This window comes from Gossypium arboreum, chromosome 8, assembly GCF_025698485.1.
Source record: "Gossypium arboreum isolate Shixiya-1 chromosome 8, ASM2569848v2, whole genome shotgun sequence".
Lineage (NCBI taxonomy): Eukaryota > Viridiplantae > Streptophyta > Magnoliopsida > Malvales > Malvaceae > Gossypium > Gossypium arboreum.
In genome coordinates this window covers 24,124,794-24,140,824 of record NC_069077.1, presented here as the reverse complement: position 1 = coordinate 24,140,824, position 16,031 = coordinate 24,124,794, and the positions used below count along the sequence as shown (strand labels likewise).

Below are 16,031 nucleotides of genomic sequence, written 5' to 3'. Positions count from 1 at the left end.
ATTTATATATGTGTTTCGAAAAGTTTACACCCGTTCGCTTTTCTCTATTTCTTTTTTCTTTTTTTTTGTTTTTGTATGTATTCTCTCTACTATTGTGTATGTAAAAAAAATGTAAGTCTTTACAGATTTGCAAAAGGCTTTATAGCCTTAAACTACTGCCTATTTTGGAAATAAATCAGAAGATTTCTTTCCATTTCCTGTTCTAGTATATCTGCTGCCTTTTTTGCTTTGATTTATTTCCTTTTCTTGCAGGTAACTTGCGAGGATCTCGATGGTGATCGTGCTGTCATGGATTCGAATCTCGGCAGATACCCATTTGTGCACTGATGACCACGAAATAGTCTCTTTTGCAGAGATCTTGGCATCAACGGAGGTACCAAGGTCGGAGATAAGGCCTGAGATCACGGTGCTGGACGGTCGTGAGAGGGAAAAACTATTGGACAATGCATTGATGGTGCGTCAGTGCATTGATGGCCTCGATTTGGGGAGTTGAACAGATGCTCCCCGAGGCTTCCGAAGTCTTCTTGGCGTTAGAGTCTTCAGAAACCCTAGGGTTTCCTGTTTCCCTAAAGTGACTTGGGCTTTTGGGCCGTTTTTTATTTGGGTTTGGTTTATTGGTTTTCTGTTTGGGTCAAGGGTGTAAATGGGTCTGCTGGGTAATTTTAGGCCTGCTGGGTAGTACCTGGGTACACGGGTAATGGGTCTGAGGTATTCGATTTTGGGCCTACTGTTTGGGCTTTGTAACCTGGACTTGGACTGTTTAATAAATAAATATTTATTTATTTATCTATTTTTATTTGGTTTTAAGGCCCGGTTGAATTTGGGCTATTACATCTTCTATCAAACATAATAGTTTTAGAAGACCATAGAAAGATAGAGCAATGTCAATCGTAAACCAACCAGACTAACAATAATTCTGTCTAATATCATGATTCGCCAATCTTTCTATATGATAAATATCGCATTTGAACATGAACAATTTCATATGCCTCTGAGAATAACAAAACATGTAGAATACCCAGAAGAGATTACTGTAATATATCCGATTATAACAGCTACATTCACATATATTTGCATTTTCATCACTATTCCATTAACTAATAAAGTCACCAATAATCTTACATTATTCAGTTCACTAAAGAAACCACTTCAGAAGAAATTCACAGTTAATCTGTTCTGTACATATCATATCTGAATAGATCGATTACTCATGAATAGCTTCTTCCTTGACAGTAACAATGCGTATCTCGAATAATCTTTAGAAAGATCTGATATCTCTTTTAAAACCATATTTACTTACTAATCCATTTTTAACTCTGATTGCATTATTAATCATTTAGCCACTGAACTTTTCAGTGTCTCACTTCTGAACTTAATCAATATAAATTTTATAAATTTCATTGTATAAAATTGTACTGGTAAAGGGATAGAGGTTGTAAAGCATTAAAATTTAACTTTCATAAATACACATATATCATAACATTTATCATCAGCATGTTCATTGTAAAACATTTATTTCATACCTTTATGAATCTATACTCATCATAAGTAACATTTTTACTTAGATACTTAAGTATCACTTTCAACATTAACGAAATTAGCTCGGTTGGAAAGCATCTCTATCTATTAGTAAAACAATTCGCATCAGAATCGGGAAATCTCACACTATCATAGGTTGTATAATGGCATGTATTTCTAGACTTCACATATGCTACGTTTAGTCCGAGAACTGACTAAATCGTAACTCTGATACTAATAAATGTAACACCCCTAACCCTAATTTGTCACCGGAACAGGGTTACGGAGCATTACCAGAGTTTACAGGTCAAGTAAGAGACATTTCACAAGCATTTAACATTCTAATCAAATTTCAATCGAATTTAATCATGTAGTCCCTTACATGAGCCATCGAGTCCCAAATCATGCATTAGAAATGAGTCGGGACCAAACCGGGTACTCAGAAAATTTTTCACAAAATCCTAAAATTTTTCCTAGGTACAGAGGTTAGACGCCCATGTGGTCAGGTCGTACGGTTCACAAGGCCAAGGACACACTCGTGTCTTAGGTCGTATAACTCTCTGACTTGGGACACACGGCCACGTCACACGTCTATGTGCTAAGCCGTGTATAGGTGAAGGGGTCACACGGCCAAGTCACACGCCCGTGTGCCAGGCCGTGTGATCAATTCTGAGCATTATGTTTTGACATTTTAAAGTTAAAAGGGACACACGGCCAGATCATACACAATGTGGACAAAAATAGGCTATTTTCCAAGCCACATTTCTCACCCAAATTGTCATCAACCTATACCAACACTTCAACATATTCACAAATAAATATGTCATTTAAACCAACTTAAAATTCAAGTCATATATATGATATTATACCTCATATAACCAAGTATATAGATTTACTTAAATTACCATGTTCACTTATATACATATTTTATCAAATATGCTAACTTAATTCAATCATTAATATGCCAATATAATTTTTATCAATCCACCATTTCAAGCATATACCACACATGTCCATCACTAGCCATTCCAATGGCTAGTTATAACCTAAATATTTACATGCTAACATTGGCTAATTAACCTATACATGCCATTATAACTATAGTTAATTTACCATATGTACCAAGATGTGCCGATGGATAGTGTGAGTGATCTTCGCCAATGCTTCCAAACCAACGAGCTTCCGAATTAATATAGAACAGAGGAAACTAAAACAGAGTAAGCATATTATGCTTAGTAAGTTTGTATAACATGGTAATAAACTTACCATTCAATTAAATTCAATATAAACATACAAGGCATATTCAGTCAATTGAACCACGAGCCCTAACAGATATCCTTATCACCCTTATCAGTCATATATTTCATATAAATATCAGGAACCATGTATGGCTCGACAATAACTAAATTTCATATTCATATACTTTTCACATCATGAATTTATATAACATATACAAATCTTATCCAGGTATTTCAATTACATCATCATAATAATTCATCTTGAGTTCAGATTATTTCATATCAGAACTTTACACATTAAATCATTTGAAATATCAATGTCCCATGGGAAATACACTTAAGGTGTACTAATCTATATTCATGGATGAACATGTTTATTAAACAAATTCCATGTTCATATATTATCATCTCGTACTTCCACATAACATATATCATTATTTTCATATATTTCAGGCAGATACGTGTATTAACTCTTTTCATGTCAGGATTTTTACCCGTTGAATTTATTCGAAATATCGATGGATACACAGGTAGTGTACTCGAGTTGTACAAATTAGGATCCATCAATTTATATTCAGGGGTACCCGTCAGGGCACAAAACCAAGGAGCACACTCTCGAGCCACATATCAGGATGCTCAGATGAACCATGTAATCGTGTAACAGGACACTTATCAGGGCAAATCAGGAAACTCATCAGAGTTTTACTTAAGAAGCTCATAGAGCTTATCATATATCTATGAAAAGATACTATCAGGAAGCACCGGATAAGGTAACAGGGAATTCAAGCGAGCTTAACAGGATGCTCATGAAGAGCTGCATTTGTGTCAGCATTATAAGTAGGATCACAATCGATCACATATCAGAACACTCACAAAGAGTTGCGGTAGTGCACAACACATGCTAAATCACTATCGATTAAGATGCTCGCAGGAACTATATAACATTATGCTCGAGAGGGCTATATCATGATTACTTGTCCGAGCTAAATCCCGTCCACAACATATGCAGGATTATATTCATTATGGGAAATCACGTATCCATTGATTTTCATTAATTCAAATGGGATTTAACATTTTTCAGGTATTATCAGGCATGTGATTATTTCATGCATTTACAATATTCATATATTTCAGATAAACACATTCCACATTCATTTCAAGCATAAAAGTAACATATTTATCATTTATCATGTATCGAGTTTTGTGAAATATGTTTTCAATGTCATATGTATATGATATTTATGCAATTCACACACAGAACATTTAATTCAAGCATATAAATATACACAATATAGTTGCACGAACTTCCCTCGACAAATGTTCATGTACATAAAATCTACTAATCTGATATTTTCCTCTTTTCTTCAGTCTAACTCCGAATTTAGTCTATCCGGATCTATACGAATAAATTTAAATCAATTTAATACAATTTAAACTCAATTCAGTCCAATTCACATCTTAGGCAAAATTACTATTTTCCCCTAAACTTTTAATTAATAACGATTTCGTCCCTAGGCTCGGAAAATGAAATTCATGCAATTAAATCTTTATTCCAAGCCTAGCTAATTTTTATATATAAAATTTACGGCCCATGTATTTCATAAAATACAAAATTTTTCCATGATTTTTACAACTTTTCAATTTAGTCCCTAAATCATGTTTTCATCAAAATTCACTTTGTAAAAGTTGTTTATCTATCAACAACCTTTCATATTCTATCATAAATTTTAAAATTTCAGCATATTCATCCATGGAAAAATTTTCATACTTTGATAACTTTACAAATTAATCCCAAAATTGCTAAATTAAGTTGTCCCGATCTCAAAAATATAAAAATTACTAAAAACGGGACTTGAATACTTACCTAATTTGGCCAAGAAAGCTTGCTTTCTCTTTCCTAGGGTTTCCATGCAAAATATTTGGGGAAGATGATGATAAATGATGATATTTTCATCTTTTTTATTATTTATCATCTTTATTTATCATCTTTCCAATTTTGTCCTTTTCTTTAATTTTTTTTTCCATGGATAAATCATCATCCTTAACAACTAAGTATTTTTAATGGTCTAATTAGCATATAAGGACCTCCAATTTAAAGTTCTATAGCTATTTAATCCCTTTAGCTATTAGAACTCAATTTTTTCACTTTGTGCAATTTGATCCTTTATCAAATTAAACATATAATCAATAAAATTTCTTTACGAAATTTTCATACAATATTATTATCATACTGTAGATCATAAAATAGTATTAAAATAATTTTTCTTTTTGGACTCGGATCTGTGCTCCCTAAACCATTATTCTAATTTTATCGAAAATGGGTTGTTACAAAACAGTTCAATACTTATGGTTAAAGTTAGGTCCTTTTAAAAAAATTCAAATCCTGACAATTCACATGTCCAGGAATGAAAGTCCAATCAATTTCATGCAGTTGTACCTCCCTTTAACACGTGGTAAAGCGTATACATCAATTTTAAACGAAAAGCATATACAATAAGTTTCATTCTAAAAAATCCCCCACTTTGCTTGGCCAAGTTCTTAGAAGAGTCTCTTTATAACTCTTCTTCGAACTAGGTGGGGGGCAAATTGTTATGGTGTTTGCCATTACACACTTATTATTTGGTTACCGGACTGGGACTGACCTGATCCTTTTTACTTCAGTAGTGATAGCCTGCATAGTTCGCTTACATGAATTCGCATGTGGTGGGTCTACATCATCATGCAAGCAAACTCACACTTAAGGAACACGTGTTAACCTTAGAATAGGGTACGTTTTAGTATGCATGGAGGCCTACTTAGGACATCACATCCAAGAACTATATCACATAAATAGAGAAACTAATGTCCTTAAAAGTTTTATATATTAAATATATATTTAAAATATCTTTAATAAAAAAAATAATGAACTCACCGGAACTTAGATAGGAATACATACAAAGAGCAGAGAATGATTCCGAGTGGAGATGGTTAAGATTAATGAAGCAAAAATGGGACCCGATTGAGAAACCCTAAAAGAAATGTTTGATGCATGTCCCCTCTCTCAATTATAAATGCTTTTATCTTCATCACCCAACGTGGCTTTTGACTCTTCATTTGGATTTTCCCCTTTAGCACTGCTCTCTCTCCTTTTGTGGTTTTCATCTGCCCTTCCGTCCCTCTCAGCAACTTCCATTTTTCTTTTCTTTTTCCTTCATTATTTACATGTCTTCTTCTTCCCTCCAGCTGAGAAAAAATCCATTATTTATATGATTATGATTATATCTATTTATTTTATAAATTTATGATAGTCAATGCTTGCTTACATCTCCTATCTTAAGCGACTTTATTTAGATAAACTATTTGTCAAATGTCACACTTTGGGACCTTGGTTTTCTTAGCTGTTTTCCAAAGGCGTTGTCAATTTTAGTCTCATTTGAGTTGTCTAATTGAAACAATAGTGAAAATGGACTTATTATGAACAACTTTGAAATTGACACACCTTTTTCTATAGGTTCCAAATTTGATTCGAGATGGATACCAACTAAATTTATTACAGTTTTGATTCAATGGACATATATATATATATATATATATATATATGAAATAAAAGAAAATTTGCAAAATAGTTGAAGTTGAAGCTTAGAGGGTATCTCCGGTTGTTGAATTTTATGGTTCAGGTTAGATGAAATCGAGTCAAATTAGATCAAGTGAAAAAAAATTTGAGTTAGTCAAGTTGATAAGTTCTATTTTATCATTTTAATTTGATTTGAAATTTTTTTCAAATCAAGCCGAATCGAATTGAGTGAGATTTTTTGAGTTAAGTTAAAAAAACTTAACATATCAAAGTAAAATTTTGTTAGAATATAACTCATTCCAGGTTAAAACACATAAATTTGAAATCATATATATTTCAAAATCCTATCAAAGTAATATAAGAGAAAAAACACTTTAGTATGATAAACTTGAATTGGTAATTTATTTATTTAGGTTATCCAAAATATTATACCTGAATTTTTTAGAATTTTAATTTTTTAATTTATATAATTTTTAAAAATATGAAATTTTGGAATTTTTATAGATATTTTAAAATTTTGGAAATTATTTTGATTTTTTATAACCTTTTGTTGAAAGAGAACAATTTGTCCATTTTTAAATTGACAATGATAAAAAAGATATTTATATCAATCTGTTTTTTGAGTTAATCAAATTATTTGAATTATTTGAATTGTAAATTTCAACTCGACTCAAATTTGAAAACTGAATTACTTATTTGAGTTATCTCAAAAAATCGAATAATTCAATCAACTTGAAATTGAAAAAAGATTTCGATTTGTTGCTGACTCTTTACCAACTTTCATATAATTTTTTTTCTATTCAAATGAAGAATGGTAAAAGATGATGAATAGTCCTCATATTTTATAAAATTTTCATGATAACAATTTTTAGTTTTTTTTTTTTTTTTACTTTCAATATAGTACTAATAGATTTCAACCCAAGACTTTGGTGGAACTACAAGTAAATATGATATTGATTGGCTGGTAATGCCACACCAGCACAAACTAACTGGTGCGACAGTACCAATTTGGTAGATAGAATACAAGTTCAATGACCAATTAGGTCCAAAAAATTTAGGAACCAACTAGGCACAAATAACAAATTTAAAAGCTAAATTATATATTATCCCAAAATGACATATTATAAAATTTTATATGTAGTGTTCCATATTATAATATTTGTACATTGTTAATTTATGAATTAGCTTAATTTACGATTAAGGTTTTAAATATATCCATTTTTAACTTTGATAGTTAATTTTTGTGGTCCTAATTTAATAATTAAAGTAAGTCAAAGTTATGTTTTTTTGCCCCCTTTTAACATACTTTAGAAAAAAAAATAAAAAAGGGTAAATTTGGACAATGAAACAACGTCATTTGACATGTTGTGGCCAATGTAACAGCCTTACTTGTTATTTCTATACAAAATATACCATTTTTCTTTTACAAAAGCATATAAATCCATTAATAATCATTAAAATAGAAATAAAATATAAAAATTCATAATATATAAAAATCGAAAAATACATATGAATTATAAAATTATAGAAATAGAAAGAAATTATAAAATATATAAATAATCTGAAAAATATATATAAAATAATTAAATATATAAAAATTCAGAAAGTATTTAAAATCTATTATATAATAATAAATTTATAATTTGTTTAGAATGCAATGCGAACATAAAAATTGAGGGTTCGATTTTTTTTTTAAAGTTATATTTCGGTTGCTAATATAAAATTTTCTAATGAGAATTCAACGGCAGCAAACATGGTAGTGACTAAAGGTGACAGCGATGGCAAAGGACATAAGCAGGGGCAAAGCTAAGGGAGGCTGGCAAGGCCTCGGCCCCCCCTAAAATGTAAAATTGCTATTTATGCCATTAAATTTTTTTTAAAAATTTTAAATTAGTAAAGATAAAATTACACTTTGACATCTGAAAATTATAAAAATTTAATTTAATCCTTTACAAATTATAAAGATATAGATTATAAAAAATTGAAATTTCATCCGCCCTTAAAAATTATTCTAGCTTCGCCCCTGGAGATAAGTGCGATTCATTAGGCTCCATGGAGTTTCTTGACATCTATCAAGATTTCTTCGATTCTTTTATGCAGCAGCCTCTTTTGATCCTTTCACCACCATTGTCTCAAGCACTACTGCAGCTGGACACTGAGCAGAAGCTTCAAGCTAGTCTCCAATCATTGTCCCGTACCGGAATCTTCCGAGTGTTTAAACAACCTGCCAGCAATGCCAAACTCATCTACCATCTCATCCTTATCGAATGAAGGTGCGAATAATAAAGAGCAAAGTACCAAAGCTGGTGATGAAGAAGAATAACATGACGAAAACCAAGACAAGAAATAAAAACAGTAAGTTAAGGAAGCTGTTTTTTTCTTTTTCTTTTTCTTCTTCCGTAAGCTATGAGTTTTGTTCCGATGCATGTTTTTTAATCATTTTATGGGTGATAAATTTTTAGATTTTATTTTATATATTTAGAATGTATTTAGATTTTATTTATTTTTAATTGTTTTACATATGTTTTTAGATTATTTTTATATATTTTGATAATTTCTTAAAATTGACATACATTTTAGATGTTTTTATATATTTTTTCTGAATTTTTTATATTTTATTTCTATTTTAAGACTTTTAATGATTTATATATATATATATATATATATATATATATTATCAAAGAAAATGATATATTTTATAAAGGAATGCGAAGTGGTGTTTTTTCTTATTGGCCACAATATAAGTGGTGCTCTTTCTTTGATTAAAATTATCCAAACTTTTTTTTTAACTTTTGTTAAAAGAGGGCCAAAAATATAACTTTAATATATTTTAGATACCAAATTGATACAAACCAAAGTTTGAAGCCAAATCGAAATTAAGCCTCATGAATTTGTAAATTGAAAATATATTTGATTTAATATTGTGTACATTGTAAATTAAAATAATTACAATGTAATTATGATACAATATAATTTTGTCCATTGTTGATTGAAATAGTCTATTTTTATGTATGAAATTAAATTTTTGAATAATTCACGTGTAATTATGATTCATTTTGGAATAATAATATAAAATTTATGTGGTTTATTTGGTAAATATACAATATGTATTTAGAGTTAATACAATATAAATTTATAAAAATATTTTTATCTTTTAAATATCTTATATATTATAAATTTATTAATGAATATTAGTAAAATTTGCAGTCTCTCATGTCTTTAAGTAAATTTCAATAAATCTGAACTCTTCCTCGTCTTTTCTACAATTCCTTAGGTAAAGAAATGGCTAAGTGGTATCCTAAATGCTAAAAGGGTCAACAAACTTGACAAATACCTTGGTTTGGAGATGGGAAAGTCACAGAGAAAAAAAAGAATTCTACAATAACATCATTGACAAGATGAACAATAAGCTTGCATCGTGGAAATCTAAATGTCATTCAGCCAAGGAAAAGCTTACCCTTATCAAAACCACTCTGGCCTCCCTTCCTTTATACTCCTTCTTTGTCTTGAAAGCCCCTAAAAATGTGTATATAGCATTGATAAATTATCTAAAACTTTTGGTGGGGACATGGCACCAATGAAAAGAAGTTTCATCTTTGTAAATGGGACAAGCTCTATTCCCTTATCTTTGAAAGGGGACTGGATGTAACATCCTAAAATAGGGCCAAGTCGAAACAGTAGTTTTGGGACCACAAATACGACGTTAAAATATTTATTTTGCAATTATTATGAGTTCTAGGATATGAAATTAAGCATGTGTTAAAGTTTCATGAATAAATTCTAAGTATAAGGTGTCCAATTGGAAATTAGGGACCAAATTGAATAAATTGCAAAACTTGGGTTCTAGAAGCAATTTGCATGAAACTGCTTTGAATTATAAATTATGAGGTCTTAAATAGCAATTTGCCCAATTTCTAAGTTTTTGGACAAAAATGGGCATGTATAGAAAATTTTGAAAGTTTTGTAAGGAGGGGCATTTTCGTCATTTGGTAATAAACTTAATAAAAAGGGAAAAAGAAAGCCAAAATCAGCAAAGCCAAAATCAGCCATCTTCTTCCCCATAGCTGCCGAAATTCCTAGAGCTCCATAAGCTAGGGTTTTCAACATTTCAAGCTCAATAGTAAGTGCCCCCTACTCCCGTTTTTAATGCTCTTTGTAATTTTAAGATCTTCGTAACATGCTTTATCTATTTCTACCCATATCTCAAGCTAGGATTCATGTTTGGAAATTTACCCATGCTTGAGATGCTTTTGTTTTGATGATTTATGGAGGAATATGAGAGTTTAAAGGATGGTAAACAACTTTTACTAGGTAGGTTTTTATGAAAATGGCCTAAAGGGCCATTATGTAAAAAGGTATAAAATATGTGGTAGAAATGTGAAATAGAGGAAATTATGGGCTAGTATGAGCTTAAGATACATTCTGCTAGACACGGGTAACCAAGGAATTTCATGCATTCTATTATACGAGCCTAGGGACTAATTTGTAAAAATGTGAAATGTTGGGGGCGAAATGGTCATTTTGCTCGAGAGTAAAATTTAGGTCCAAAATGAATAATATGAGGTATTAGTAATTTATTTTTACTGATATATACCCCGAGGAACCAATTTCGGAGGTCGACTATGGAAAAAGAAAGGTTTTGGAATAACCGAAATACAAAACCGAAGCAATTACCAGGTAAGTTCGTGTAACTCAAAATAAACTTTAAATATACTTGAAAATGCATTTTCTTAAGTGTATGTTAATTTAGATATTGATTGCATGACAATCCATGAAATGTGGTAATGTAAAATGAAAAAAGGATGACAATTGTCTCGGTTGAATGAAAAAGGGATATTTGATGGGTAAATTCTTGTTTACATGACATGAGATCCTACTTGTGTTGCAAAAAAGGATTTAGCCCGGACGAGTAATCCAATGATCTCAGTATAGTAAGGATCCAGCCCGGACGGGTGTTCCTTAAGTGATCGAACCTCCCGATAAATATATGTGTATTGTGGATTTAGCTCGGATGGGTAATATGATTAAGGACTGAAATTAGCCTAGAGGGCATTTCAGATTCGAACATTTTGGAATAATTATCGTTGTAAGGGATTTAGCCTGGAATGGTAATCCCGATAATACTCATTGAATTTATGTTATAAGGGATTGAACCTGGACTGGTAGTCCCGCCATAAGAGTGAGGTTCACAGGAGTGTATATTTAAAATGGTCACTAGCATGACTTGGCGGTAAATGGGATACCCATCGAGATTTCTGAGAAATTCAACGGGACTGTAATCAGTCACGAGAATGGATATGTGTGAATGAATTAGCTCACCAAGATTAATGCTATATTGCTTGAGAGGAAACTAACTTGATGATTGAGTGTATGTGATAGAAAATTTGTACTATGCATGTTTGGCATGAATATCTTTTATGCTTGTGTGCAAAATAACCTGTAAGTTTATCTTCCTGTTATCTGAACTTACTAAGCATGTTAATGCTTACCCCATTTCCTTTCCCTGTTTTACAGAGTCCGCGGACTCGTGAAGATTGGAAAAGGATTGGAGTATTGTCAACACTATCAGCTTATCTTACTTTGGTATATAGATACCTTTACTTTATTACAATGGCATGTATAGGTTTTTGGTTATTTTGTTATATGTGTCATTGATTAACCAATGTAAGGGCTTAAATGATATACCTATTCATTTTGTATATGGCCATAAAACATGGCTCATTTTGATGTAGGTTGTAACCTACTAATTGTGCATGTTGGTGTTTAAATGTTCATGAGATGGTTAAATGTGGTATATCATGAATGGACATATGGAATATAGTTAAATCACTCGGAGATGGCTAGGTCATTATTGGCAATGAGTTATAAAATGAGCCAAGTCTAAATGTGCTTGATGATATGGTAATCCTTAATACAGAGAGGATAATCTAGCATGTATAAAACCAATGAGATGAGATTAACATGCAATAAACCATTGAAGGTAGTCATTGGGCATATTTAGGCCCTGTTAAATACCATAGAAGTTCATAGATGTGAGTTGATGTTGAGGGTGACCATTGGCTTGGATTGTAGCCTTCAGAAAGGTCTACACGGGTAGACACAAGGGCCTGTGTCTAGGCCATGCGTGACACACGGTCAGTTCCATAGGCGTGTGGTACGGTCATGTGTCCCCTACACCTAAAATTTTTAGGTCAGTATGCATGGTAGTAAACACACGGGCAGAGACACGGTCGTGTGTCTCAACCCTGTGGAGGACACGGCCTAGCACACGGGTGTGTGTCTTAGCCGTGTGCCCTTAAATGCATGATGACATCATAAATAGAATACTCAGGTTTTTGGACACAGGAAACAACATTGGTGTGTCTAGGCCATGTGAAAGACACGAGCTAGAGACACGGGCGTGTGCTCGGCCTTGTGAAAACCCCTGTAGGTTCAAAATGGAAAATAAATTCAATTAATTCCACACGGATAAAGGACACGGGCGTGTACATTGCCTCCACACAGGCGTATACATTGCCTCCACACGGGCGTGTGAGGCTTAAACCTAGGAATTTTCCTAAGATTTTCTTAAGCTGTCAGTTTAGTCCCGAACCTTTCTTAATGCAAGTTTTGGGTCTCGTGGGCCCATAATAGGGACACTATGAATGTATTTGATCGGTTTTAATTTGGGATGAAATTTTATAGCCCGTGATTTTCTGAAAATGTCATGTTTGCATACAGTAATGCCTCGTACCTTGTGCCGGTCTCGGGTACGGGTAAGGGGTGTCACAATGGAAATCTGTAAAACTAAACTCTTTAATGAGACCTTCCTTTTAAAACTTGTATGACATATAATTACTGAACAAAATTGCCTAATCTCGAGGGTGTTACGAGCTATATATTGCAAGCAATATCCTTTTGAAATTGTTACACCTAAGCATTCTAACTCTTGTGCTTGGAAAGGCGTTCTCCATGGAAAAGACACTTATAATCAAGTAAAAGATATCCAACTTTGAATTTGGAGAAATTGGTGGATTGCCACTAACCTAAATGGACCTTTCTTGGATACAGTTAGATTAAATGACTCAACCTTTGAAGCCTAATAGTGTCTCAATCTTCATACAAATGTTTGAGACTATAAAAAGGCTTTAGAGATTCTTGGACCTACTTATGCCTCTGATCTCTTTAATAGACCTTTTTCAATACAAGGCAGTAGATACAAGATTGTTTGGAAATTTGACCACAAGGGTATGTTCTCTATTAAAAATGCTTACTTACTACCGGATCAACTTCCCATTAAGCATGAATTAACCTATGGCACCTCAAACCCCTTTTTAAAATATAGTCTTCCTCTGGAAGATTTGCAAATATTTCCTTCCAAATAAGGATTTCCTTTGGCGATACTTTTCTATGTTTGATAACTTTTATCCCTAATGTATGACCTGTAGGGAAACACCAAAACATCTTCATCTTGAATGCCACTTTGCACATCCTATTTGGTTTGAATCCCTCCACTCATTGCATCCTGAAGCCCTTCAGACCAACTTCTATCTCTGCTTATAAAACGATAGAAATGTGCAAGTGTACACAATCGTAACAAGTAATAAAGTGACCAGTATGCTGAGTTATCGTACCCACAGTAACTATGCAAGGGAATATTTATGAAATGTAAAATTAAACAATTTGATGATGAAAAATATGTTGTTTTAGGTGAAATAAAAATAAAAATTAATTAAGTGATTAACTAAGTAAATAAAAATTCCAAATGCAATATTTTTAAAAACGATTTTAATCAATATAACATAAATGTGTTAAATCAATTTCATTCTTTAAGTTAGAATTATTAAAATGATATTCATGTTTTTTACAAATAATTTCATGGCAACTTGGTTTTTGTTAACTAATTCACATACATACTTACTAAATCAATTAATCTCTTAAACATATTTCTATGTCAGTTCAAACAATTAATCAATTTTCATAAACAAGTAAAAGATAAAGTGATGTAACAATATATTCCTATATTGAAACAATTTAAACATAATAATCTTACAAGCTATGCAAGGCTAAAGTATTATTGAATACCATCACTAATTTAATCCTCAACTACCTTAGAAGATTAAACATGCACTAATTAAATACTGTGTCAATTAATTATAATTTCAATCCGATTAATAATTAATTCTTTCACTACCTTACAATTAAAATGCAAACATAACATAGACAAGATTTTAATTAATTGAACAATTTACCAAGGCCTAATAACAACAAAAACATGTTTTAAAAACTCAACTGGGCAAAATGCAATTAATCTAACATGAATGAGATTTAAGTCATTTTAATTAAATTAGGAACATCAACATAACAAGTATTCATATTTATGGTCACAGAATAAACTAAAAAAGATAAAGAGATGGGAACTAGAAAACAAATCTCGATGTGTAACAATCCAATTTTAGCGATGTTAGAAATAGTGGTTTCCAGACCACAACTCCAACAAGTGAGTAATTATTTTAATATTTATTTAATGTCTATTGGATTAATTTAAAGTAATATTAAATTTTTGTTAAAGAATTTTGAAGTTTAAATGGTTAATTAGGTAAAAAGGACTGAATTATAAAAGGTGCAAAAATTGAGTTCTATTAGTTAAATGGATTGAGTGGCTATTGAAATGCAAATTAATGTACTTAGATGGTATTTATACCATATGAAAGGTTAATGGACAATTTTGGGTTTATTTTTGTTATTTTGTAACTAATAAACTAAGGATAAATAAGTAATTTAATAAATAAATGTTAAATTAAAATAAAACAAATTAGTATCATCTTCATTAATTGTCTTCTCCATCGAAAATAGAAGAAAGAAGGATGGATTTTTAGGGTTCGACGATTGCTAGTGTTGCATGTAAGTTCATTTTTAATATGTTTCTCGTAGTTTTTATGTTTTTAAGCTCATTTTAGTTTAAACTATACTTAGCCCGAGGGTTAATTTGCAAAAATATTAAAGGTTGAGGGACTTGATATCATTGAGTTTGAATATATTTTGATGTTACTTGATAGATTATTAAACTTGATGGTTAAACAAACTTGTTTAATTAAGTGGTTTTTGATGAATTTAGGGTTTAGGGACTTATTTATGAAAATAGTAAAATTTTATAGTAACATGATGAAATGATGATTTAATTGGCTGGTATTGGGTCCATAAGAAATTCGGCTAGCATGTATGGAGGGTAAAAATAGTATTTTTACAAGTTTAGGGCTTAAGGACCAATTTGTGAAAAAGTTAAAATAGGAGGGGTAAATTCATAATTTTATGATAATATGAATTAGGGGTTGAATTGAATGCTTGATGTTAATTGAAGTACTTAATGTAATTATCTATTTAGATTAAAATAAACCACAACCGGACTTAAATTGGGAAAAATCTAAAGCTTTGGATTATATTTCAACTCGGTTATTGCAATCATAGTTGTCGAGGTAAGTTCATTTGAATTATAATCTTATTAATGATAATTTGATTGATCATCTGTTAATTTGATAATTGATTTCAGACTTGACGCACATCAACTTGCAGTACATGCAAACCTCTAATTTACTCACCCTAATTTACAATAGATGGTCAGTATTATAAGTTGGCTTCCTTTCTTAGTTTTGGGGTGTTCTAAAAGGTAATGGAAGTTGATATGGTTCGTTGGGTTTTAGAGGGTTAGAATTTTGGTTCCCTTAATTTGAAGGTCCCGCTTG

At 31.4% G+C, this 16,031-nt stretch overlaps 2 long non-coding RNA genes across 2 annotated transcripts; one reads left to right on the top strand and one right to left on the bottom strand.

Moving 5' to 3' along the window:
- Positions 1 to 8,165: 8,165 nt before the first annotated feature.
- Positions 8,166 to 9,817, bottom strand: LOC128279461 (uncharacterized). Its single transcript, XR_008269647.1, has 2 exons — positions 9,767 to 9,817; positions 8,166 to 8,533 (listed from the first exon to the last, which is right to left on the bottom strand). It is a non-coding gene; the product is annotated as an uncharacterized LOC128279461 (long non-coding RNA).
- A 524-nt stretch (positions 9,818 to 10,341) lies between these two features.
- On the top strand, positions 10,342 to 12,135 carry LOC128296485 (uncharacterized). The gene is made up of 2 exons (XR_008287093.1): positions 10,342 to 10,429; positions 11,824 to 12,135. It is a non-coding gene; the product is annotated as an uncharacterized LOC128296485 (long non-coding RNA).
- Positions 12,136 to 16,031: the final 3,896 nt, after the last annotated feature.